Source organism: Colias croceus, chromosome 8, assembly GCF_905220415.1.
Source record: "Colias croceus chromosome 8, ilColCroc2.1".
In the NCBI taxonomy this organism is placed as follows: domain Eukaryota; kingdom Metazoa; phylum Arthropoda; class Insecta; order Lepidoptera; family Pieridae; genus Colias; species Colias croceus.
Window position 1 is genome coordinate 2543305 of NC_059544.1, and position 27552 is coordinate 2570856.

At 33.5% G+C, this 27552-nt stretch overlaps 1 protein-coding gene across 1 annotated transcript in view; it reads right to left on the minus strand.

Moving 5' to 3' along the window:
• The window catches only part of LOC123693848 (CUGBP Elav-like family member 1), a 306030-nt gene that overhangs the window by 262434 nt on the left and 16044 nt on the right, over nucleotides 1-27552 (minus strand). Inside the window, exon 2 of the mRNA XM_045639088.1 lies at nucleotides 23914-23946. The gene's annotated coding sequence lies outside the window, so the exon portion shown is untranslated. The remainder of the gene's footprint in view (nucleotides 1-23913; nucleotides 23947-27552) is intronic.

The window sequence follows — 27552 nt, forward strand, 5'->3', positions numbered from 1 at the left end:
TTAGGTAAATTATAAGCAATAAATTTATTTATAAACCATACAAGTTAAAATTGAAATACTCAATAAACAAACACAACAAAATCGTCATTTTCTATACAATTACAATGTCCATTTCCACACCGATGAGTGGTGGGCGAAATGAGGGGGGGATATAATAAATGGAACAGATTTTGCATAATTAAAAAGGGGTGCTTAAATCATTATTTATTTTGATAAATACGCGTTTTCACGGTAGATCGTCATTGTCCTCATTTTAATATGAACAGAGCGGAATGCCGGTAAATTGATGAGACAAGAAATTACAAAATATTGCGGCATAAGTAGTTATGAACCTATTTCGTAATAATTAAATCAACATAGAGCTTTTATAAACATTTTGCAACTATAGTTCTTTCGGTAGGAAATTTTCTTTTCTCTATCATTGATTTTGAATGATAGATGAAAGAAAGAAAGAAAGAAAGAAAAAAAAAGATAACAAACACTTTAAAAATTTATTGAGTAGGTAGGTTACTTGTCTATAAAAGGCCAGCAAAGCACCGTCTAGTGTTACAAGTGTTTATGGGCGGTGGTGACCACTTAACGTCAGGTAGCCCACCTGCCCCTTTGCTTGCTCTGACATAAAAAAAAATATTAAATAATTTTGTCGTATCCAATCATTACACAAAAAACAAGCCCACAAAAATCAATTGAAATGTCGAACCGCTAGCCCAGTGTCACGAGCCACGACTCACGCGGCAGATAAAAGCGAACTCTCTAGCTGAATGTAAAAAAACCGTATAAAATAAATCGAAATTGCCAGTCCACCCTAAAATCTGTCCTTGCCCTCTTGAGATCTGTCATTTGAGACCTACGTGACGGGGGAGACGATGTGGTAAGAATCTGTGCACTCGTAAACGATTACTTATTGGAGTAAAATACGTGTTTTTCTTACAGATAGGCAAGTAGTTTCTGAGATATCACTGACAAGGTGCAGTCGAATAGTTGTTATGATTGATGAAGAAGAAACTTCCATATAACACTATAATATTATGTGAATATCTTGAAGACAAATAACAATAAAATTAAGCTAAACCATTCATCAAATCAATAGGTGGACATTTTGATGTATCCAGTAATCTAAAATATTAATAAAAACTTTTTTAATATTTTAGAACTTAATAACAAAGTTACGTCATAGTGCTGAATCTTATTATTTTATGCTCTTATATCGTTCTAGATAGGTCACCTGGTTGGTCAAATGACCCATAATTTTTTCAATATGGGCCTGTAGTCTAAAAGGAATAGCTTGTATATTCCAACGTTACATGAAATTTATTTTCATAGTTACATGAAAAAAGAAAACATTTTATTTTATCGAAAAGAACGTTATGTTTATTCCTTATTAAATACCTATAAATAACCGAAATTTACACTCAAATCCTCATACAGTCCCACATGATGGCCCTTATTTCCTTCAAGTAGCATGTATCTTCGAAACCACTACACTGATCCGATTGAATTCACGCATCAATAGTAATATGAAAGCAATATAAGATACATATCCCTCCACCACAAATGCGCCTATAATGGGCCATCTACACAATGGACAGCGTTGGCCCAAGAAATGATCGTGAATGTTGGCCGCCATTACGGCGATTATTAAGTAACATCTTCAATGACGGCCGATTGCCTCTGCTCGCCCAACGCTGCCCATTGTGTAGAGGGCCCATTAAGTTTGTTTCCTTGGTCCCTCTGTGCCCTCTGAGGAATATTTGATGGCACTCATCCATCGTGCGACATAATATCACCGATAAATAATGATGTTTTGAATTCACTCTTGGCACTCGAGGTTTGGAAAAATACACGCAATTTTATTAAGCGTCCATTTTTATGAAGATGAAACAGACTTGAGTGTAATTGTTATTATCAGTGCTTTATTTAGATTTATAATGTAAAAAGGACACTCTACATAAATCACCGTAGATATTAATTATGTTCCTTATTTGTTATTATTAACTGCCACATCGTACTGTTATGATGTTATAATTCAAAAGCTTAGGAAAATAAGCTAAGTTTGAACCTAGTGTGGAATTTTATTAAGCTCACTCAAATTACGCAGTGGATTTGAATATATTGCTTCATTCTTAAACAGTTATACTTACATAATTTTCTATCGCAAAGAAAACTAAACGAGAAGGTAGTTTCAATAATAATCAATAAACTCTATTTTACAAAGTCTTCATAATATTGAAACCACAATGTCCTTGGTACTTAAGAAAATTATAAGTCGTTTACCAGATGGCCCTACTTTAAATATAGTCCCAACGTTATTATATTCCCGTTCGTCCTTGTTTCACCAGGATTAATGTTACAATATTATTTTTACAACTAAAAAAATAGTGAAAATTTTGTACATTCACTGTGAGATGACGTCATCACACAGCTTTCGTGATGATATTGTACCTACCTACTATATAAAATATCTATCAATTTCCCTGCAACATCTTCCCCTTTCAATCTTGATTAAATGTAATTTAAATTGAGCTTGAACATCTCATTTTCGAATATTATTCCATCGAAAATTGATACGATACAAAAGCAATGACGGCACCAAAACGAAGTGAACTTTTAAATGAAATATAAAACCAATCTTCAATGTGAGAACGACATAGGCGCAACATTCCCCATCGGAGTATAATTTATTTAAAGACACATTTCGTTCGAAAATTCTTTTAGGGCGTGTGAAATAAGGTAAAGGTAAGACATTTCAGGGAGAAAGTTTTGCGGAAATTTGCAAAGTTTTTCTGGCTTCGCCGCCCTTTTCTATCACGTTGCCCACGTGTGAAGGGACCGGGCGGAAACTTGAGCGCGACTTTCACTCCGGTGTTTGTAAAATATTAAACCTTACAAGGGACTCGTTTTAGTACTGCGCAGTTTGTTTATTTTTTATGCTTGTTGTCACGCTCGGAATGAATTTGGATGTGCTTTTGAAGAGAATAATAATATTATGTTTAGAACTTTGTCACTTTAAAAGTAAATTAGATGTTTTCAAATTTTTTTATGGCGTCGGTAAAGCAATTTGCAAAATAAATTAAATAGGTATCATTTTTTAAATAAAGGATTATGAAACCTATCGGTATCTTGTAACAATTAAAACTCTCTGAGAGACAAAACATATCCAAAACACAATGTTTCAGTAAAAAAACTCACGTCATATTAATGGGTAGATTCAACCTGTGTTTTGTTTTCCCAAAGATTATGAAAAAACTCAATCATAAATTTATTCTGCTTTCCCTGTTTCAAGACTCTCAAATTGAATTCCACGACACCTATGAAGAGACTGTTAGAAAATCTTGACCATGACCAACTTGATTCATTATTTCAAACATTTCCGAGCGTAGACATAATTGAAAATTTAATAAACAACATTGTATTTATCTCTTTCTTTAAAGAGAAATTAAGATCGATAACAAAAATTCTAGTAACAACTATAATTATATTTATACGGATATAAAAGTGTAAGCCTATACATAAATAGCATTACTTTTATTCACATTCAAAAGCAGGCGCAAAATAATGAAACATCCATCGCATTCCCACAATACGTTGAAAACCACGCATCACTTTGAAGTCGCTCCATGAACGCCCCAAAAACGAAATATAATATTTGATAAAGAAAACAAAGAAAAGCCTTCGAGCTGAATATTCAAAGGCGGAAGAAATGATACTTGGCACAAATCCCACCCCTCCTGGCGTTCAAATCAAAATAGTCACGATTTTTTGTGCTCCAACGATTTATTATACCAAACTCAGCTCGATTCTGCCTTGTCGAAAATCTCGACAGTTGCCTTTTTACGTAAATCCTTTTAACGTGCTCCCACGGAGCTGTTATGTTATTTTTTCGATAAGCAGATTCAAGGAAATAAAGCCGCAATTTCGTGTTGTGTAAACTATAGTTTGTGCTGGCTTTGCAGATACTATATTTTATATAATATTATAGTATCTCAGTTTTCCAAACCCGGCCGATTGATTCTTTTGTTGTCATTCAAACGGTATGCGTATAAGTTCATTCTGTTTCAAATCGCACAGGCTACGGTTAGTTCAACGTTTTTACATATTGCCATTTATTTAACCGTTTCACAACTACTCTTGCCTCCGATCACTAAAATTTTCTACTATCCTATTACAAACTCTCTTTAATTCAATCCACGAATTAGTACTTATAAAACTATTACAATTACTCATCACCACTAGAACAAAAAACAACATCAGAGACAACACAAATTTGCGCCACCACATCCACATTCCATCCACGAACGCCGCCAATCACAGCGCACCAAAAGAAAAGTGTCAAGAAAAAATCCAACCAAAGTGAAATACCCAGAAAATAACATTACCATAAAGACGCTGGTGGCTCGTAATCATCGCGGAAGCACGCCGCGCGATGAATAAACATCGACAATTCGGAGCTCGGACCCTAAATCCGTCATTGGACGTAAACTTCGCCTCCTCGAGGAATTTAAATGATAACACAATGGCTGGCGGGATGTTCTGTATTTTCTTGGAGAGTGAAAATCGTTAGTTGCCAATGATTTTGTATATATTATAATAAGATGTTTGAGTTTGAATAGATATTACAGCTCTTTAAAAACATTAGGTATATATAATCTTTATAATCATCATCGTTATCAGCCGTTTATTGGTTCACACAACTGGGACACAAATATTATAAGATACGATACGAGAAAGGAGCTAAAATAAACCTAGTATTATCTATAGAACACCCAAAGCTCATTTTCACATCATTAAGCACTCATTGATGCGTGATTTTTAATGGGTGCTCACTGCCCAATGCCCATAAAACACTATGTTTTCCATAGTAACAATGCGATAAACGGCTTGGCATAATAATCTAAACGAGAAGTCTCTCATTCAGCAATCATCGTACCATCGCTTTCCAAAGAGTCACGTGTCACTGTCAGGAGGGAACTTTTCTATGGGGAGCATATGTTCCGTATAATTGACACCCCATTCAATTGACAAAGAAAATAACTACAAGCGCTCGTATAATATGAACCGTAAATCAGCAAATAAAACTTTATTGAGTGTAAAATATGTTTTGCATCAAAGATCCGCCAGCTTTTATAGACCATTTCCTAGAATTACTATAAAATACACTCGGGATTCTAGGCAGTTAAATAGAGTGTTGGAATTATCTTTATCTATAGTTTCACTAAAAGGTAGTAAATTACTAGAAGTCATTGTTTTAATTTTGATTTAACAACGTTAGCGCATACTAGTGTAGTTTTAAACTAATTATTTGTTGTTGCTAATTAAAATTGTCTTATATGAATACCTAGTAGAAATAATGTATTTCAAATGAAAAGCATAATACTTGAACTGATTACTTAATTGAGCTGATTACCTTCTGCTTTGTTTGCCTGGAAGAGATCACTATTAAGTGATAAGGCCGCTAAATACACTAAACTGCTCCGTGCTTGTATTTTTGTATGTTTTAGTATGTAAGTCTGTTTAGTTGTATTAAAGAATAAAATAAATTATAAATATATACTTGGTTAAACTGTTGGAATGACTCTAATCGCTTGATCATTCCTAAAATATTTCTTCATTAGTTTTTAGAACTAGGTACTACGTATATCTAACTTATAACGATTTTTCTTCATAATCAGTAGTAAGTTTGAACTTGTTACATTAGTATGCGTTGCAATAAAAGCTAGTTATACACTGCTTTACAATTTAAAACTTACCTACGTATATTCATACTACAAGCTCCAAGAAATTATTATAACTTTACTACGTATAGTAAAATTGTATCCTTTGAAAGATTGTTTATTAAAGTTCAAGTCTAGACATTAAAGTTAAGAAAACATACAAACAGTCAACAAGTTTCAACAAAGAAGATATCTTGATGTGACGTGTTGAATTAAGCTGTTAGCATTGTAATACCACGTTTATTTTGTACATTCTAGCCAGTTAACGCTGGTATTCTCAAGTTTCCATAGAAACTTGTTCTATCTACATCATTTACTTTATTCAATAGTGTTTATTTCAAACTAAGTTGTTCTAGATTGTTAACAAAATAGCGACACATTTTTAAATGGAACTGTACAAATATAGCTGATCTATTCACGATACTCAGAAGCAGTTAGTAATTACAATGATATTTTATCTTTTCCTTTTCCTATCAACTATAAACCAAACATACGGCAACTCTCACGTGCATCCTTTTAGTTTATTACACATACGTACACATTATCATATTAGCATCCATTCCAATAGGCAGTCCTTATTGCAATCATCAGGCACCTAACGTATCCCTACCAAAGCCAGCAATAAATAACCTTCGGTCCAGCGACTCTATTTAGGATCGTATAATCCCAACTGCCACATACGCGAATCTGTTTAATATCACAAAGAATCCGAGGTCCATAGGACGCGAGGCAGAGCTCAAAAGGTTGACCATCCTTTATCATGGTCCAATATCATCGGACACAATACGTTCACGGTATATGGTATACGTGAACAAGTGTATTCATACCATTGTTGATGGCAACAATAACTCCATGTTGCGTTCCGATGAAATTTTTTTCATTAATCTTTAATATTGGCGCGGTATAGACTCGTGTGTGTGTGCAATGTGTTTTCTCATTTGTGATATGTTTTGCTACATGGATGTATGTACGTAATACGTAATAGTATAATCTTATGAAACTTGTTTAAAATAGATGAAGAAAATGCGTCGCATAGCCGTTACAGCATTGATAATATTACGTTTAGTTATAACAAATGTTTTTTCTTTTAGTTTTGTCTACTGTGGTATGTATGTATAGGACGCATACATTTGAAAGACCAATCACTAAGATAACGTTTTCGTTGTGTATATTATAGTGTTATTGTTGTTCCCTATAAAATTAAGCCTGTATTTTTTTGTATATGACTAATATCCTCCTCCAACTCTTATATCAAACACATGAAGCATCAACACAACAATACGAACCACATCCCGAAAACACTGAAGCATATAATTTCAATATTTCGCGCGCACAACACAGCGTCTCTACAAAATTCCCAATTGGGCAAGATAAAACATTAGCGCTGGCGAAAAACGTGACACACGAAACGGGGACCATTACGCCGCCTCACATTATTAAAACCACCCCAAAGAGCGCCTTGGAAACACGTTTAAATTTTCCAAAGGTATTGATTCTGTCCCCTCTATCGTTTGGTTATTCTATGGGCTGTCAATATGCTCCTAGATCAGACAACACCATTGTTTGTGAGTATCACGCTACGGGCCCGAAGCAGTTTGGGCTTTTTATCGGCGGCCCCTTTGATGTGCATCTACCCGACCTTTGTTTGATGCTATTAGCCAAACCTTTGGTGTGCTTTTGATAGGCCGCCTTAGTAATGGATTAGTTTTGTTGGTGCGTTTATCAATTACTATGTAAATATACATGCATTGTTCAATGATTAATTATTATTACTGCTTTTTTTTATTTCAATACGAAAAATATGTAAAAATTCACGTATTATGTTCGTATACCTGTGACCCTTTATATTTTAATTGATTGTTCTTTCCTCTTCATTTTCGTTACAAAAAGATAAAATATAACAAATTATCGAGGACCTGACGATATTTTATGCATGAAATTGTTTTTTTGGGAAAAAAAGAAACAGATTTTTCCACAATTATGAAAACTACGCTCTAACGTACCTGAACCGCGATAAGCAACTCGACCGAGAAATTGATTCAAATATAACCCCCCCAAATTGAATAGTCGTAAGTGAGTTACGTGTGTATAGAAATTATGAGCTATAGACGCTCCAGCAATAATATTAAAATATTCACTGACTTTCTTCTAAAAAAAATGTGTGCGTTTACTAGTGTACACACGTAAGAAGTGAAACTTCTTTATGACCTTATTTTTCAAAAAATAATTTACTATATGCAACTTTACAGAAATACGTCGAATCACGTGTGGTAGGGATAAGAATAAGATGGCGCGTAACGGAAAAATGTTACACTAAATTTTTTTCTAACCCCGATAAAGAATTTTCACTTCAAAAATAAATAAAAATTTCATCGCAGAATGTAGTAAAAAATGAAAATAAAATGTGATGATGAAAAACACCTAACAGTATTAGTTCCATACCATTTCTGTAGATAAAAAATTATAATCTCATTACTGTCTTCACAATGCCATTTATTACATATACTTCAAATATAAAAAGTAAAATGAATGAGGTACATCTAGATAAAAATCATTTTTCAAATTCATTAGGTAATTGTAAGATTTTTTCACGTTGCTATAAAAGTGTAACATGTTTTTTATACTTTTTATGTAATAGCGGACAATCGACCTGGTACTCCATCGAACTGATGTGATGGTTGGCGCTGCCCATTATCATCCACAAGACCATTATGTAATAATATTTATACCAAAAAATTAAATATATTATAGAGCAGACATTCTTCTTATATCTTCTAGTGAGAAACGCAAAACATCACGCTTGACTTGTTGCGAGGGTTGGCCGAATATTTTGTTGTTGTCTCACGTTCCTCAACAAATTCACCACGGACGATTATGCAAATGGCAATCTATTTGATGTGTAAATATTCCCTTCGCTGTTATTAGGTACCTACCATTTTTATTATTAGACGTCCACTGCAACAGAAAGTTGTCAAAACATAAGTATCGGTATATGCAAATAGTAAGAAACGGTTAAAAAGTTGGCTAAAAGTTAACAAAACAAAACTTTAGGGTTTGAATTTATTATCATTGATTAAGATTTATGTGTAATATTAGGTATTTGCTGCTATTTTTGTATTCCAGGGGTGTCATGTCATTCTCAAGACATGATATTGTTTTTCTACAAAATTTGCTGCATAATAGAGCTAACATGTTGATTATCAAGTTAAGTAACAACAACACCTTCCTTTAAATAGATTTGGTACATCTAAACTGACAATTGATAATTTTCCTCATAATATTTTCCAAAGCACATCCATAAGCCATGAGAACAACAATTAATATAAACAAACACCACTTCACGCACACTAATACACATCTCATGTACACACACGAGCATAATTCAATCGAAACAATGTAACTTAAAACATGTACCCATCTAACAATAGATCCCCATACACATTGCAAACGGCACCGGGCGTCATGTATTATGCTAATTAGCCTTGTTACTGACCCTCAGACCCTGTGTCTCTGATAATTATGCGAAGGGATTCTGACAGATCACTAGTGAATTCCATCGATTAGTGACGTCATTTATCTACTGTTAGATACAGGAACGACAGTTCCTATTTGGAGGTAAATTAATCTCATACATTCTAGGTGTAAACTCTGCAATAAATGAGAAATACACTATCACTACATAGTAAAAAACGTGTGTCTCTATGTCCCTATGTCCCTTTGTATGCTTACATCTTTAAAACTACGCAACGGATTTTGATGCGGTTTTTTTAATAGATAGAGTGATTCAAGACAAAGGTTTTATTATATTATTTATTGGGTTTTAAACAAAGCGGGTGAAGCCGCGAGCGGTAAGCTAGATCCTGATAATTTGATGATATAAACATTGATAATGTTGAGGCAAACATTTTCCCCCCTGAAAACCCATATCCATTCCGTACACACAAATTCATTATTTACCAAATATGATGTATTGGAGACATTTTAACATAACACGAAGGAAAGAAACCGATAGCGACGCCGAACCCAGCACACATAGTTGCCAACACAAATATTTACAATACGCCGCGCGTGGTCACCCCGGAAACCTGTCAAAATGACATACCCCGGTGATTGATAGCCGTTTTTTTTTCCTCTTCAATCATCATTTTATTGAAATTGATGGCTTGCTCAGCTTGCCAGACACAGTTATTTGATAATCGAGCGATTTTCGAGAGTTATTAATGCGGCACCGTGACTTGGAGGAACTTTATCCCGCGGCTATTAAAATTTAAGTGAAATGTCAATTTGGACGTCTCCGGACTCCGGGGCGGGAGTATCCGTGTAAATTATTTAAGCCCTCCTATATTGGGAAAGACGTTTCACTGTGAGTCTGTGATACAATATTTTAAGATGAGATGTAATGTAGAATGATAGCAGGTGATCTAGTTAATGTTTCATTTTGAAATATTAATGGCCCAATAGGAAAATATTTTCCATATGTTTATAGTAGGTATTCCAACAGCACTGACTTTGAACAATATTATGTAGCGTAACTAGTTTGTGAATTGGATCACAGAAACATTGTCACATCAAAAAAAATATGTTTAAATTATTGTGTTGTGTGTTTATTATTTTTAAATAATAAGGCGACTTCGTATGTTTACGGACAATAATTATTAGTACACACAGGAAGGGCATGAAAACTATTAATATGCAATAATTTTTGCAAACTTTCAGTTTTTTGTTGATTTTCCGTTCCTTAAATCGACATTGAAAATCTTCGCAACCTGCCCAACCTCCACGCCCGAATAACCATATTCTCCATCCCGATTCCCGTTAAATATTACCCAATCTCTCCACAAAGCAAAATAAAATCGTAGGCGTTCACAAGCAATAATATAATCAATTTTCTTATTAATCACAAAAGTTTCGCAAACATTACAAGGGATCTAATTGCCGACTCCGTAGGCGCGTAATTGAGTTACGACACGGCCACTTAGCGCGATTGAATTTTGGATTGCCGCTCGAATTACTCATGGAAATATATTATTCTATGTAACAATGTAGTTTAAATGTTCAATGAAGTAATCTGATGATGTGTGGTGATTTTAAGCGTATAAGTGTTAAGTACCGTTGCATTTACATCAAACGAACATAGAGAATGAGCTAGAGCAAGAGCATTCTTTTGTGATCTTTTAGTGTAAATGAAAACTCGTATTCAATGTTGTTCAGTATTAGAACATTTCATAGGATATTTTTGAATTCTCGAAGAACAACGAAAAAATGCTTTACGCCTGTTTACACTAAAATAGTTCGACATAGTGGGGCTAAAATGAGCATTGCTCGTTTACGTAAATGACGGTGCATTCAGATTTACAGATATGTATATAAAATCAGTATCAGAATGATTGATAAGCTGTGTGTTTTAGCGAATTACTACTACATTAGGGATCATACAAAAATATCTATGCATTAATAGACCAGCAAAGGAAATACTGCTAGTTTTAATAATATTTAGCGACGATAGTCATTGATCTCTCAAATAATATCGCTTCTTAAATTCGCTCTAAAAATAGCGCTTCTCTAAACAGTCTTAAACGATTTTTGCCATGATCATTATAATTTATTAAAAAATCTGCACAGTAGTGTAATCTGAGATCAAATAACAGACATACATCGTTATTTTAATTTTTGCATGAGATTTGGTATAGAGATATTTTGATACCCGAGAAAGGACATAGGCTACTTTTTACCCCGGGAAATAGGGTAGGTTTTATCCCGGAAATCCCACGGGAACGGGAAATATACGGGTGTTTTTTGACTGCGCGGGCGAAGCTGCGGGTGGAAAGCTAGTATATTATACATGATACCCAATTGCAAGTCAGGTGACCGGGCGTTGTGGAAATCCCTGAGGGAGCCCTTTGTCCAGCAGTGGACACTGGACGTCCCACGGCTGACAATTGTGAGTAGCGTTCTTGGTTAATTATGAATACAATCTATTTTATGCTCATTATCTATAGAAAAAGAATTTCATACCAGATATAAGATCCATCTCAAATATTTCAAAATACGTTTACTACTATTTTCTCCCTCAAAACTTGTTAAATGTTAAATCGACTACTCGTAGCAACGCAAATTATTAAGCCTCGTCTACACGAATGTAAAATAAAAATTCATTATGAAATATTCGCTGTATTAATTAGTGTGACCCAGGCTTTACGGCTGAGCCGAGCCGCAACGCATTGGCCGGGTTTCAACCCTTCCTAGGGCTTCGACAAAGCGACTAATGAACCTTTCAGTTATACCTATAATTAATTAAACCGTCTGCACCTATGGAACTGCGATACCGTACAACCATTCATGGATCTCTCTAGACACAACAAAATTATAATCATCTTTTTGTTATTGCGTAGTCAATTAATATAATTTTGTTGCTAAGGAGCCCTTTAGGAAGGGATATGATGAGTATTACGTCTAAAGTTTTCACGGCTGAATGTATAAAGACTATTGAAAGTGTTGGTAATCTATTTATTTTTGTTTGTACGAAATCGTCCAAATATGACAAGAAAATGAAGTCGCAAAGTAAAATTTTTTATTTGTTTTGTTGTTACAAATAAATTCCAGCATTTATTAATTCAATTTATCAAACATAACGTTATATTCGATACAAATACTATTTCGGGATACCGACATATTACACCTTTTTATGTACATAATTTGGTATTTACGACCCAATATCGATGTTGTAATAAAAATATCCACATTTCTTCACGACACGGCTCCTAATCAATGTCGTTTCTTGATTCCGTCAGTTTTTATGCGATTTTATATGGATTCGTAAAAATAATACTTTATAATATAGCAAGACCTACCGCAATCATCATAAAAAGCTCATTTTCTTATATTATCCCCCTTAAATTTAATAGAGTGACATCAAAAACTTTAGAAATATTTTTCGTCCAGGTAAAGTTCATTAATAGGGGGGGTTAGACAAGTGGCTTTCATTTAGCGTAACGTTTGATAGAATAGATTATGAATGTATGAGATTGACATAAGCTGTAGATAAATGACAGCTTATGTCAATCTCATACATTCATAATCTATTCTATCAAACGTTACGCTAATAGAAAGCCACTTGTCTAGGGGGGCAGGTTCATTCATCATTAAGCCCTTATGTCATTTGTCAAAACAAAAATAATTAAAACAAAAAAAAAAGAGTGTGTGTACTTATGTACACGCATTACAAGTTATACTTCTTTGGCAAAAAATACTAGAATATACAACTTGAACATAGTTATCAATTTTCATAGGTACCACCTAGAACTAACATCATGCTGTTAAATTTGGATGTCGGTGTGCGCGCGCATCGTAAAAATTCACTCTCATCATTTTTCTCCATCGCGCCAAAAGAAGTATAACTTCAAAAAAAAACATTATCTTATATTGAAAATATTAATAGCTATAGCAACTGCTAGAAGTATTACAAATTGGAGTTTAAAACTATTGCACCTCCTAGGTACACAATATTGTCTAGATTTTCTTACAACAAACAATTCGTTCCCGATTCTAGTAATTAAATGAAGTCTAACGAAAGAAACCATAAATGTGTACCTACAATTATAGATTTCCCCTTTACTTGTAAAACATCACTTTCTTATTATATACTTACGTCTAAGGGCTGATTTTTCAATCTTTGGTTAAAACTTATTCATCGAATAACGTATTAAACTACTATTTCAAAAATGTAATCTAATTGTCGGTATTTGACAGTTTACAGGTGACATTTTAAAATGTTCGTGCGTAATACTTTATTGGACAGATACATTTTAACCAGGGATTGAAAAATCGGCCCTAAATATAATACTTCTTTGTTAAAAATAAATTTATATAAAACCAAGTCGCTCTGCGCAGTCTATGGCATTCGCATTGCAATCAACAAAAGTTAAAGGTAATTGGAGTTTCCTTGCGTATGTAGCATTGCTCTTTACAAAACAAACGCTAAGAATCACTGCACTTCAAGTTACTTTTTAGTCGAAGAGCTTGAAGGATACATTTCTTTATGTATTAAAGTGCCTCATAGAAGGCACGTATCCCTGCAGTAGGAACATGTGTGTGCTGATGATGATGAATATACTGAAATATGATAACCTAATAGCTATTCTACATAATGTTCATATACAATTCGGTGGAAATTAGATGAATCATTCGAACACAGTGATTTAGTGGTTGGTGGAACAATTAGGTTCAAGTACAAAAAACGTCCCAAATATTGTATTAAGTATTTGATTAATTAAGCTGTTACTATTAGAAAGCGTTAGGTATCAATCCATATGCAACCTTTTGAGTTAAAAGTCGCAACACACATGTGCTATTTGGTTAGTAGTTCTTCACATTTAATACATATTTTATTTACTTTTAAAATTACTACTATTTTCATGATTATGTCTATTAATGCAAGACAGTTGATTTTCCTAAACTTTCTTACACTAAAATTTCAATCAATAACATCTTTTCAAAAGTGAAAATAATAATTGAAAAGCGTACCATCTCTTGAACTTTACTTGCCCCTAGGGTCAAGCCAAGGCGGCCATGTTTGATCCTTATTTACAAGGCGGGAAAAGTAAGTTACGGAGCGAAACGATTGATTGTTGCCGGCGACCTCGAGAGATTGCACTGTGCAATTTTACTTTTGCACACCGAGTCTTGGTGCAAATTTAATTTATCAATACGCTGGAACGAATTGAATATGATTGTAATTGTACTTATTTTTAGCTTTACCATAAAGAGAATATTGCTTATTAACCTTAAATAATAAAAAATAATAAAAATAAAAAATATAAACATAAAAATATGTTATGCCAAATTTGATGCAAACAGGGTAGATAGTGTGTGCTAAATTTGATTCGAACAGGGTCGACAATGTGCGTGTACTCGGAGTTCATAATTATTTGATAAATTTTCAACAAAATAACATTTCTGCTCTTTTTGATAATGCTTAATAATGTAGACCTATGTTATATAAATCCAATTCAACCTTACGTATATTTATGTAGATAATGTTAAAGTATAGGTAGGTATGTTCTGTGGAATTTTACAAAGTCTATCACAACATCATTGTATCTATAGATAGGAATGAAGAGTATAAAAGAAATAGGAATTAGACGTCTTCGTTAAAATGTAACATCACGAAGACAATGCAGTTCAATTGACAATACACAACAAGTTATTAGTCAAACAAAAAGTCGCCTATTCCCGCGTAGGTACAAGTCCGCCGCAAAGCGGGCAAAGCATTACCGCATTTGGAGGGATGGTTTTCAATTGTGGCAATTAGGGTTAGGAAGCATGGACCGGACAAATTCAGCATCCAGCAGGCTTTCAATTAACGTGCATTGTTTCGTGGAACTGCTTACGTCCCGATATGGGCCCGTAGCTGTATTGTACTAACCGTTTGGCTAAACAGATGTCCTTTGTTCAAATAAATTAAAAAAGTGTGAACCAGTGAACCCTGTAGTACGTGTTATTTGAAAAAGCTCTATCTATCAAATTTTGAGGCAATCGTTGTTCTTATGAATTGTGTCATATTCCTTCAGCTGTTTATTAAACAGCATAATATCTTCTTACTTCTATGAATAAAAATAGCTATAAATAAAATCTGAACCCGCAGATATGTGATATCCGTGGATGATAAAAAAAAAATTATAAGTATGTACATTGTACATGTACAACATAAAGCTATGCTACACCCACAACATGCTAGGAACATACTCGAGACATGAAAATAGTAAACCAGCAATTAATTCCAGCGAGATCAAACGAAAGCCAAACGCTTAATAACAATCATACATCCAGGAACGCGATCCGAGCCAAAACAACCGATTCAATTATGATAACCGCATTTCGGTTAGACGCGAGTCATAAACAAGACAAAGCCGGGAATCAACGCAGATATGCATAAAGGAAAAAAATCTTTACACTGGATCCTATACATATAATAAAATTGGAGTGTCTGTTTGTTATAAAAATAATAAACGTTTTTTTACTGAATCTATACACGGTACATATTATACCAAAATAGTCATTTTTACAATTTTTTTTTGTTCCAGATACTCTCTTCTGGAACACCTAGACCGATTTTAATGAGACTTTCACAGACAGATAGCTGATGTAATAAGGAACTTATACTACTTTTAATGCTTATTATTCCCAAAGGAACATTAGGATTAAAAGGAAAAACTCATTTACGCAGGTGAAACCGCGGGACGCAGCTAGATATAAGTATTTTTGCACATAAATCACGTCTAACAAAATACGAACTTACCGGTGAGTTGCCTATTCTGGCATTAATTTGAATAAATGCAAGCGAGGCAGAGCTAAACTAATAATTTAGTTGAAGATGTAACGTACACTCAAAAGTAGAAGTTTCCTTTTATAAATATCTTGTTATGTCGTATGAAATAGAAGTTAGATAGTTCCCCATTCATAAGTCAGCTTACAACTTTTTAGTTTAATAATATTTTAGTCTAATAGAGTCGTCTCTATATTTTTTTAGAGGTTGCACTGTAAAAAATTTGTGTTGTTATCAGTTTTTATATTGTACATCATCTTGTTTTTGCTTTATTGGTGTTAATTTTGGTTTAATTAATATATTACGCTCCTGAAATACATACTTGTTACCATAATGTTTGATGTTCGACTGTTCTTTACACTGCAAACGAATAATAACCCAATTTTTGTTAGAAAGAGTTGTATATTTACTTGGAAGTTGGAACGAGCATAGTATTTTATTTTCTATTATTATTTTCTATATTATATTGTAAGTTATTTTCTAACAGTTGATCTTATACAAATCTGTCAAGACGTAAGGATTGAGGCTCAGAGGCGCTTGTCCCACCGTTTGGAGCATCTCCAAAAAACTTTAGTGAAATAATCTAAACTTGTGCGCTTGTGGCTTGACGCTTAAGTAAAAAGTTAGTGGAACAAGGTTTTCTAAAGTATTTAAAGTTAGATACTCGCCCACTATAAGGAGTGATAAAGCGTCTTGACAAATTATGTGATAACGTCCGGGTCCGTGGGTTACGCCCCCGGTGTGTTTTGCCCCCGTGGTGGAAGCCCCCGATTTTAAATTAAGTTATTATAGTTGATTTCGCCGAAATAAAAATATTTTTTACTAGATACAGACGATGAAAAAAGTGTTTCGGAACCAAATACGTAGACAAACTTACTAAATAAGTATTCTAACTAACACAATATTGGATACTATAAACATGCTACAAGGATATTCACTTTATTACTATATTACAATTATTTACTTTAGATGCATTACTTTATACTTTGTCTAAACGAGGCGCCCGTGCCCGGCCAAACTGGTTTTACACAATAGCTTAGCTTACTTAGCTTAAAAATAATGATTTTGCATGTTTATTGTTACATAATTACTACATTTTAATTTTATATCTATATCAATGTTGTAACCTCCATAGTCACTGCATATAAATGACTTAAATTACATAATTTAATTACAAAGTTCAAATCATCCTAATATTTTTACTATGTTTTTCTTCTTTTGTTACTTTTGTTATCTGTGATTTTAAATGTTAATTGTTTTTATTATATTTTAGTGTTTGAACATTCTGTTACCAATCTTCTAAATATTTAAGTAGATGCCTACCTATATACTTAGTACGTAAATAGTATATAAGTACTTAAAATAATCCTAATTTTAAACTGTGATTTTTAATTTCGTATCTGTGATTTTGCATGTTATTGTTGCTTTATTTTAATGTTTGGTTTTATCCCTCCGTGAACCACGTGGATAAAAGTTCCGTCCTGCACTACGTGGGGTTTCCTGGACCCAATAATCTTTCCACGTTTTTTTAAGCTAGTACTTATTGTAAATTTGTAATGTGTATATTATTATTATCCCTTGACTATAAGAGGTTATAAATAAAATAAATTTATCAAATATTATATACATTTATTATATCTTTAGGCTATGTTACAGAAATAGTACTTTTTACCAACTAAAATAAGACTATGTTCTATGGGTTAGACTTTAAGAAAAAAAATTAACTATAAGATTTCTTAATTCTATGCTTTGGAGGCATAACAAAGTAGTAAACAAAAATAAAACAAAAATTACTAAAACTAATTCAAACTCAAACTCAAACTCAAACATTTATTTATTCAATTAGACTACTACTTTAAGTAGCACTTTCGAAACGTCATTTCATAAGTATTTTTAACATTTACCACCGATTCGGAAAGCAGTATCTATGGAGAAGAACCGGCAAGAAACTCCATAGTTGCTCTTTTAGTCTATTTATTGAAATAAACTAATTAGTCTTCTTGAGATCCAAGTTGGTTCAAATCACCACAATTCCATAAGTGCGGATAATATTGCATTTTCATTGATGTGATGAGCCATAATGAGCCCTAGAAACAATTTCAGATAATTTTAAATAATAAAAAAACAAATCAAATAAATATTTATATAAAAATAGTCGTATTTTATCACACTATACTGCTCACCTTTTAGTAGACGTCCCAAACTACGTGGGGTTTCTGACACCCAGCTGCACTTTGACGGCATCCGTTCACCACATCTGCGACGCTACCACTAAACCGCTGTCGCTAAGAGGTCTGGCTACGTCGGAACTCCAGCTAGACGAGGTTTCAAGACTTTCGCACAATGTTTGGAAAAGATACAAAGATTTTTGTATGGCTGGGGTGTATTAAACCCCACATGGTGCACGGAAGGTTATTTGTTATCAAAGTTGTATTTACGTAGATACCTATTATTATTTATTAGACATTTAATTTAATTTTTATTACATATTAAGTACCTACGTATTACCTATTATTACCCATTAGTACCTATTATTAGATAAGCAAACGTTTGTTACACCGACATTGTTAATAAAGATTTATAATAATAAACTATGATTTTGATTTTAATAATGAACCATGACTTAGACATTTTTTATAATAGGTTACACTTTGCTATCTGACTGTACTTTTGATAAAAATATTTAACTAATAAATATTATAGTACTAAAACGAAATCGGGGGCTTCCACCACGGGGGCAAAACACACTGGGGGCGTAACCTACGGACCCTAACGTCCAGCCCTAAGATTTTATACATTCTTTTAACGGTGCATTGACATCAAACGAACATAGAGCTAGAGGTAGAGCAAGAGCATTCTTTCGTGATCTTTTAGTGTCAATGAAAACTCGTATTCAGTGTTGTTCAGTATTAGAAAATTGCACAGAATCTTTTCGAATGCATTATGAAAAATGTAAAATGCTCTACGCCTGTTTACACTAAAATAATTTAACATGGTGGGGTTGGAATGAGCATTCGCTCGTTTGATGTAAATGCACCGTAAGACAAAAAAATTAACGTACTAGCGGTCCGTCACGGCTTCATCTGTGCTACATATGAGTAATTATATAGCCTATACCACTTAACGTTCTAATCCAACGATGAAATAATTTTTTAAATCGCTCTAAAAGTTCCTGATATAAGCGTGTTCAAATAAACACCTTCTGCTTTATATTATTAGTATGGATTTCTATGTAAGTATGTACAGTACTCCAAAATTAATAATGCGCATGCAGATCTTCGCTAATTATCGTATTTCCAGAAACACCCGAATCACCCCGAATCACCCCGAATCATTGAATCGTAAGTGCCCTAAACAATGCACTTGCATCTTGCACCTTGATCAAAAGAAATAGGAGTCAATTCAGAGTCATACACAATCGAAAACAATTCAGGCGATAGGTGACGGTAGCCTGTCAGTCAAAAAATTCAAAAATCCGTCAGTCGTCTTTATATTATATCGGTGTTGACCGCACGTATTATCTCAGTATGGAATTATATAGAGCTGCTATTACATAACCTTCTTAGTTTTGTTTCAAAGTTGAATTTTCCGATAATATGATTATTTATACAGGTAGCAGATAGGTAGCAGTGGGGAAAGTGAAAAGTATAGAATTTTCCGAGCAAATCAATACAACAAATATATTATATTCGCAATCGTGTGGCTTATCCTCGCTATTAACTGACATTGAATTATCGAAACAAATTTCGTTACCTACTTATCTCTATTACCATAAAATCATAATAAAACTCATAATTCTAATAAACTATGCATGAAGAAAATACATTTAACCACTCTATATACATATCATCTTCGGAGGCTCGGGGAATTTGACAGTTGCCGAACAGTGACGAATTTTTCTATGCGCATTATCAGTTTGGGAGTACTGTACATAATGTTGTAAAAGTTTCGCTATTGTATCTATTTCTGACTATGTAAATTTAAATTATTACAAGTTCTTGATTAAATTTGTCAAAAGTTGACGTAAGGTGAAACAGCGCACGACAAACGGGTGACGCTTGAAATGGCAAATTAATAAAGTTTACAACAAAGGGTATTTCTATATTTATCCTTGTTACGTTATATATTACAACTAGCTTTCCGCGCGCAGCTTTGCCCGCGGAGTAAACGAAAACCAGACTAGTTTCTGTGGAATCGCCGGGATAAAAACTGTCATGTAACCTATCTCAGGTCTCAAACCGTATTAATCTACATACTTGTAGATAGGTACAAAATTTCTATCAAATCGGTTCACTGGTTTACACGTGAACAAAAGACAGACAAGCAGACAGAGTTACTTTCTCATTTATAATAATAATAATTAGTCTCAAACATAAACTGTACAAAATTTCATTCAAATCGGATAAGACGTGAAGAAAAGACAGACGGACGGAGTTTCTCATTTATAATATTAGTTAGGTCGCTGACAATACATTCAGTTAACGGGGTGTTGTGAATTAGAGTGACGTGTGTACGATAATTTGTAGACATTAACGCGTTAACACTCACCACTACAGGCGAGATTTATCACCAGTCCACACTCGATTTCGACAAGGGTTCGCATATGTGTCGTATTTCAAACATTTCATAATGTATTAAGAATTTATCTTTAACAATTATCTATAGGTATAACTAACCACCTTCTCGGTATAGTGGTTGGCGCGTGAGCGTAGAACCGAGGGGTCCTGGGTACGATTCCCGGTGGAGACGAAGAAAAAAAAATGTTTGGTCTGGCAGGACACAGAAGGCTGATCACCTACTTGTCCCTAAAGAAAATCGCTCAGTGAAACAGATGTATAATGCATCTGCCCCTTAACCCATTAGGGGACATGGGACTTCATTTATAGGGACTACATTAATATGAATCGCCAAATGTGTAGTTAAGCGCAAAGCTTGAGAACGGCTCAACTAACAAAGATTTCGTTTTTTTTTTATAATATTCCTTGAAGTACGAAGATGGTTATTATGGAGAGAAAACGTAAACATATACCACGGGCGAAGCCGCGCCGGGGCGGAACGCTAGTACGCTATACATTAACGAACTGACAAATTATAATATAATAGAGACTTTTGTGGTTTTAAGAATTGATAAAAATTTTAACGAAATATGGTAAAAATTTTGCTCCAATAAATTTTACAGTGGGGTTTTAATATTATGTTTTAATTTTTCACATAATTAATCTTGCTACAAGGTAAATTGTAATATTGAGGTGTTTAAATTCGATAGACTCCTATAATTATTCTGGTACCAAATAGTTGACACTTGAAACAGTAATCTAGAGTGATTAATATTGCTATGTCATTTACAGAAACTAAAATTTAAATGGATGCTATTGGTAACAGTAAATGCTTATCGAATAAAGTCTTCTAATTAATATTATAGTATTTTGAAGTCAATTTATTATTAAACTTTTTTACCCTATTTTATAGGAATCTGTTAAGATTCCAAAATAGATATTATACATTATAACTAATTTCAAACAAAATGTAGGTAACTCCAAATTTACTAAAACTATGTACCTATTATTAAATAGTTTTCGTAAATAATCAAATAAGTAATGAAATAACTCTTTTCACTACTTATTTTATTCAAAAGCTAAGTATAATATCGAAAATCTTTGGACATAACAACAATACTGATGTTTTAACATCTGTTTCATTCAAATCGTGTTTAATCTTTTACGCATACAAAAGTTTTTTTAGGACAAAGCTTCAAAAACTACGAAAAGCTTCTTATAAAAGGGTAAAAGAAAACTTTTAGGATTATACGCTGAATAGGTATTAAGACGCACAAATGTGTGCGATTTTGTTGTATTTTCTCGTTGAATTAAAAATCTTCTATTATTCTTTGTCTGTTTGGTATTTTAAAACGAAACATGTTAGTTTTATGATTTATTAAATAACTTTTTATTTATTGAATGGCTTATCAGTATTTTATTTTTATATATTCCGCGTTCTAACATATTACAAGATAAAATATCACTTTAACGACTAATAATAACTCGTAAATAGTCGTAATTCTTCATAATACTATAAATGCAATACCATAAGATTAAACTCTACAAACAAACGTACTTATACATAACATTTGAACCCATAGCCGTACTCTGAAAGACGATATCCCTCTATTTTTCTTTTCTTTCACTACTTTTATTCCTTGATTTCTTAATATTTTTTCACTTTTATGTACCTTTTTTTAAATATTATTGAATACAACCTACCTATACATCCATACATAATATTATAAACGCGAAAGTAACTCTGTCTGTCCGTTACTCAATCACGCCTTAACTACTGAAACAATTTGCATGCAATTTGGTATAGAGATATTTTGATAAAGGACCCCGAGAAAGGACATAGGCTCCTTTTTTCCCCGAGACATAGGATAGGTAAGTTTTATCCCGGAAATCCCACGGGAACGGGAACTATGCGGGTTTTTCTTTGACTGCACGGGCGAAAGGTAAGCTAAAGGGAAAGCTATATCTAAAGGGAAAGGTTATGCTATATCTAAGCTAAGTACAATCATAATCCGTATCCATACCGAGAGAGAAACATAGAGTCATCCTCACAAACATAGTGTAAATACTATGTCACACACATTCACGGTTATAATTATTTTAGTATGATCATGACTGTCTTTAATAAAACCTAACGATCGTTATCACCATTTCACCTCATTCAATATTACAAGGAACTTGGTTTCCGGCTGTTCCACAAAGCGAGACGTAATCTCGGTTATTTCAAGTACATTCAGACTATTTGGGGCTCCTTTAGTCTTGAATAAACGATTTTTGCTCATTGACTGTAGAACGCTTGCTTTGTTTTGGCTAACTCTGCTTTTGTTATCTGGTAACCATGAGCTTAGCATTTTGTAGGATAATGCCAAAAAAAATTTTTGGCAGTAACTTGGTAAAGTCGGTACAGAACGTTCGATGTCTATAATACATTATAATACAATATGCTTACGCTCATGAAAATATCATATTTCATTGAAAAGTGTGTGATACATAATATGCATGCCGAATTCATAATACACGCAAATAAAATAATAATAATTTTAGTACATGGACCTTTCACTTTCGAGAGTGTATTGAGTATACCTAATTGAAATTCTAGCATTAGATAAATCTATATAAATAAAACAGAAGATGCATAAACCTCATAAATTGCAGAAAAATTGCAAACAAGCATGCACACATGCTCATAATATGCACTTGTAAGATTTCGCACGTCACACACGACCTACCGATCCACAATTCAGAAGCATTCTAATCCAAGACTCGAGAAAGTGAAACTAATCGTCTCGGAATTCTTTAGCAAATACTTCACTATGACTTTATTCACAGGCCATTAGTCCGGCTCAAATGAATATTGATGGTAACCCCATTTAGCTCAGTTCAGTGCTCGATATTAAGCGAAACTTCGATAAGACGGGATCGATAAAGTTTTAGTTCCGATTGTTTCACAATCAAACAGCTTGATAATGACTTTGTATTTATTGCGTCGTGTATTTCGTAATCAACGTGGGTTGTATTGAAAAAGTTGTACATAGTATTTGATTGTTATTGTTTTAGCTTTTATTTAAATGGTTTATCGATACTGAAATAATTAATCAGTGGAATGATAGCACACGTATCTGTAATAAAGCATGTATTTGGAAAGCATACGATTTTCTGTTTAAATACGTATTAAGGATAAGTAATAAGATGCTAATGTTGAAGTTTTGTCGTAAACTATATTTTCATCGTTATTAATTATTTATCACATCGTATACATAGTTTTAAAAATCTGTATTATGCATCCATACAATTAAATATTTTTTAAATGTTTCATACTCACTTATATGCGCCAGCTTGTCGACTTATGATGAACCTGTAATAAACATAGCTTTTATTGTAGAAGAATTTAAATAATATTTCGAAAGAACTTAAAAAGTATGAAAAAGAAATATTTTTAGAAAACGTTTAAAATGTTTTCTCTAACGAATGCTATAAATTCGGGCATTATAAAAACATGCTTAAATATCCGTGTAGCTTAAAATTTAGAGGATTTTTTTTTTTTTTTTTTTTTTTTTTTTTTAATGCTATTGGACAGCAAACGAGCAGACGCGTCGCCTGGTGTTAAGCGATACACGCCGCCCATAAGCATCCACTCCACTGGGAAGTGGATGTGTTGCTGTCCACAAAGGGATTTGGAAGAAGTTAGGTAGAAGGGGCGAGGATGGGAGGGAATGAGGATGGGGTAGGAGAGGATGGGTAGGGGATGGGAAGGGATGTGGGCCTCCGGACCCCTCACTCACCGTACGGAACGCGACAGTAAACTGTCACTATGGCGCCGATATTCTGTGAGGGTGTGGTACCTTCCCCGGTGCGAGCGTGGCCCAATTCGTGCCGAAGCATGCTCGACTCCCACTCCAAGATTGTTTGTCACTTAAAAGTTGCTACCCAATATATTTTCATCATACTATTAGATCCATTTACAATTATATCGTTTAAGGCCAACGCAATAAGGGTTAAAATTGAGTAACCAACAACATTACATCGTCGCAGGTAAGCCCATTATATTATAAGTAGCCAAATACGCTGATTCACCTCCTGCTCCAAATTATCCCCTAATCGTCTTTAAAACTGATGACAAATGCTTTCAAATTCACATAATGAATAAGACTAAAGCGTTTCACCTTCATTAACAAGGAAGCAAGTTCATACACCATGGCATTTGATCTTAGGCTATAACTTATTTACAGCGGTAGCGATAGAGATAGCGTGGAAAAGAAAAATAATAATAACTATATGTACTGTTTTGATAATTCATTGGTATGTGAATTTTGAGTGTTACAATAACTTTAAATTAACAAGATCTATTTTAAAAATCTGAGCCTTGGAATAAACAGGTAATATATCCATGAAGTTAGTTTTAAATCAAACTCTCTCGTTAGTTAGTTAGGAGCATATTTCCGCAAGAAAAGTAAACAATATCTTCAAGTTTAAAAATAAAGAACATCATCTTTAAAGCGCGTCACACACGGTGAAGATACTATAATATTTTATGTTAAGATTCTGTACTATAAAATATTACAGTATCTTAAGGTATAGTTCAGGATACATCGCCCATTTTTGCAAGTGACTACTATCAAGCTGATTTTCCGTTTGTAGCTTTATTTTGATGAGACACCGAATCATTTCGTGTACGAAACTCTCGATTGTGGTAGCTAACAGAAATAACAAGGATAAATTTTTTTGATTTGATGGTTCTCAAATATTTATTACGCAATTTGTAGGACAATATGTCTGTTGAACTATATAAACATTAACTAAGTGAAAACAAAAAAATCAGCTTGTTAGTAATCATTTATGATGACCTCGTTATCGATACACTTTGGAAAGAGGGACTCTTTGAACAAACCATAGATTTTGTAGGACAAATATTTTTTCGAATAATTTAGGTAATTATCTTGAGATTGAACAAAAAAAAATTCATTCAGTTAGTAATAAATATTTGAGAACCATCAAATCAAAAATTTTTATCCTTGTTATCTCTGTTAGCTACCACAATCGAGACTTTCGTACACGAAATTATTGGGCGTCTCATCAAAATAAAGCTACAAACGGAAAATTAGCTTGATAGTAGTCACTTGCAAAAATAGACGATGTATCCTGAACTAGTATCCAGTATCAGCGTTCTGACCATCATTTTTCTTTTTGTCATTGCCTACTAAGACCCCTGTAGAACCGCCATCCTGTTACAAATGACCCGAAATTTTGTGTCTTTTGTGTCAGTGTTTGCCATGCCACTCTCTCTTATTACGTCTATATAATTACATGACTCTGTTAGTATTAAGTATCACTTTAAATACTTATCGCTTCTCTTATTAATATATTATGAGTTTCACAAATTGGACTGAGCGGAGTGATCACGCGCTAGTGTCAGCGCTTCCAGTTCTCTCGTTAGCGAACAAACACGAGCGAACGCGAAATTAAAACCTTTATCCTTTGTGATATCTAGTGATTGACTTTTGTTGTAATTCGTCCGTGTTTTCTATGTGTACATAGATATTTGTTGGAATTCGATTAAGAACGGGCGGGATTTTTAGTCGTCTGTTGATATGTTCAAATAGTAAGTCTTAGGGAATGCCTAAACCTGCTTACTGTAATCAAAATACTTTTATCTAATAACTAGCTTACCGCCCGCGGCTTTGTCCGCTTTATCTAAAACCTAATAAATTATATACTAACACCTTCCTCTTGAATCACTCTATCTATTAATAAAAACCGCTTCAAAATCTGTTACGTAGTTTTAAAGATTTAAGTATACAAAGGGACATAGGGAAATAGGGACAGAGAAAGCGACTATGCAGGGCACCTCGCGACAGTTGATGTTGAGATATTATTTAAGATAAATATTTATATAAAAGGTATAGATTGTTAAATAAAGTTATAAAACCAACTTGGTTGTAGGTGCTATCATGCCGAAAGTTTGGTCGCACATATAGTGTTAATATGAGGTATAAACCTAAGATATAATTTTCTAAGCAATAACACAAAGCAGTTATGAGACAAGGCTCTATGTAGAGACAGTCACCGTAGACTCATTATTATTATTTCTTTGACATTTAAAAACGAATACTCATTCACTAATTTAGTCCAAAATTTAACTCCTCTATCTACCAGCAGTCCACACATTAATAGGTTAAGAGGTACAATTGTAAGGTTAGAACAACTAAAACCTCTCAGTACACGGCATACAAAAGCTCACTCCGGCCATAATTACAACGATTGTTCACATTCAGAGGCTCGTCAACGTGAAGGGCCTTTTCGAAATAAAAGCGATCTTTGCTTGGGCAATGTGAACTCGCTCTTAGGTTGTAAGGTACAGTAATATCATCAATAATATCATAAATAAAACGTGAATATTTTCCATACAATTCCATAAATTTTATAAATTACTTCGGTGAAAAATGAGTGTGTAATTATAAAATAGGTAATTATAAAATAAGTAGGTAATTATAAAATTGTTTATCTAAAAAATTAACATCATAGAACTTGTGGCAACGTCATCATCAACATATTATCATTTCAAAATTAACCTGACTAATTGCATACAACATTAAGCGAGAACATCTCCACAAAATTAGTCCAGCCACTTTGGAGATTAGTTGGAATATACACACAAAACAGATGATCTTTTACAAAGGAAACAACTTTAGAGGTTAGAGTAATTTTATTTCGTACTAGAACACTCGTTTTCATCGCAACAGTAACCTTGATCCATCACCTGTCAGGTTCCACCTATTTTCGAATAAAACAAAAGTTTTTGCGTGTAATATTTCTTAACATTGTGACAGCGTAACTTTCTGTAACGGATGACTAGCTTCCGTTATTATATTTTTTCAAGTTCCATAGTAATATACTTAGTATCAAAGAATCTTCAGTGCTTATGTTTTTGTGCTTACCAACTTAATTATCTTATGTAGATTTT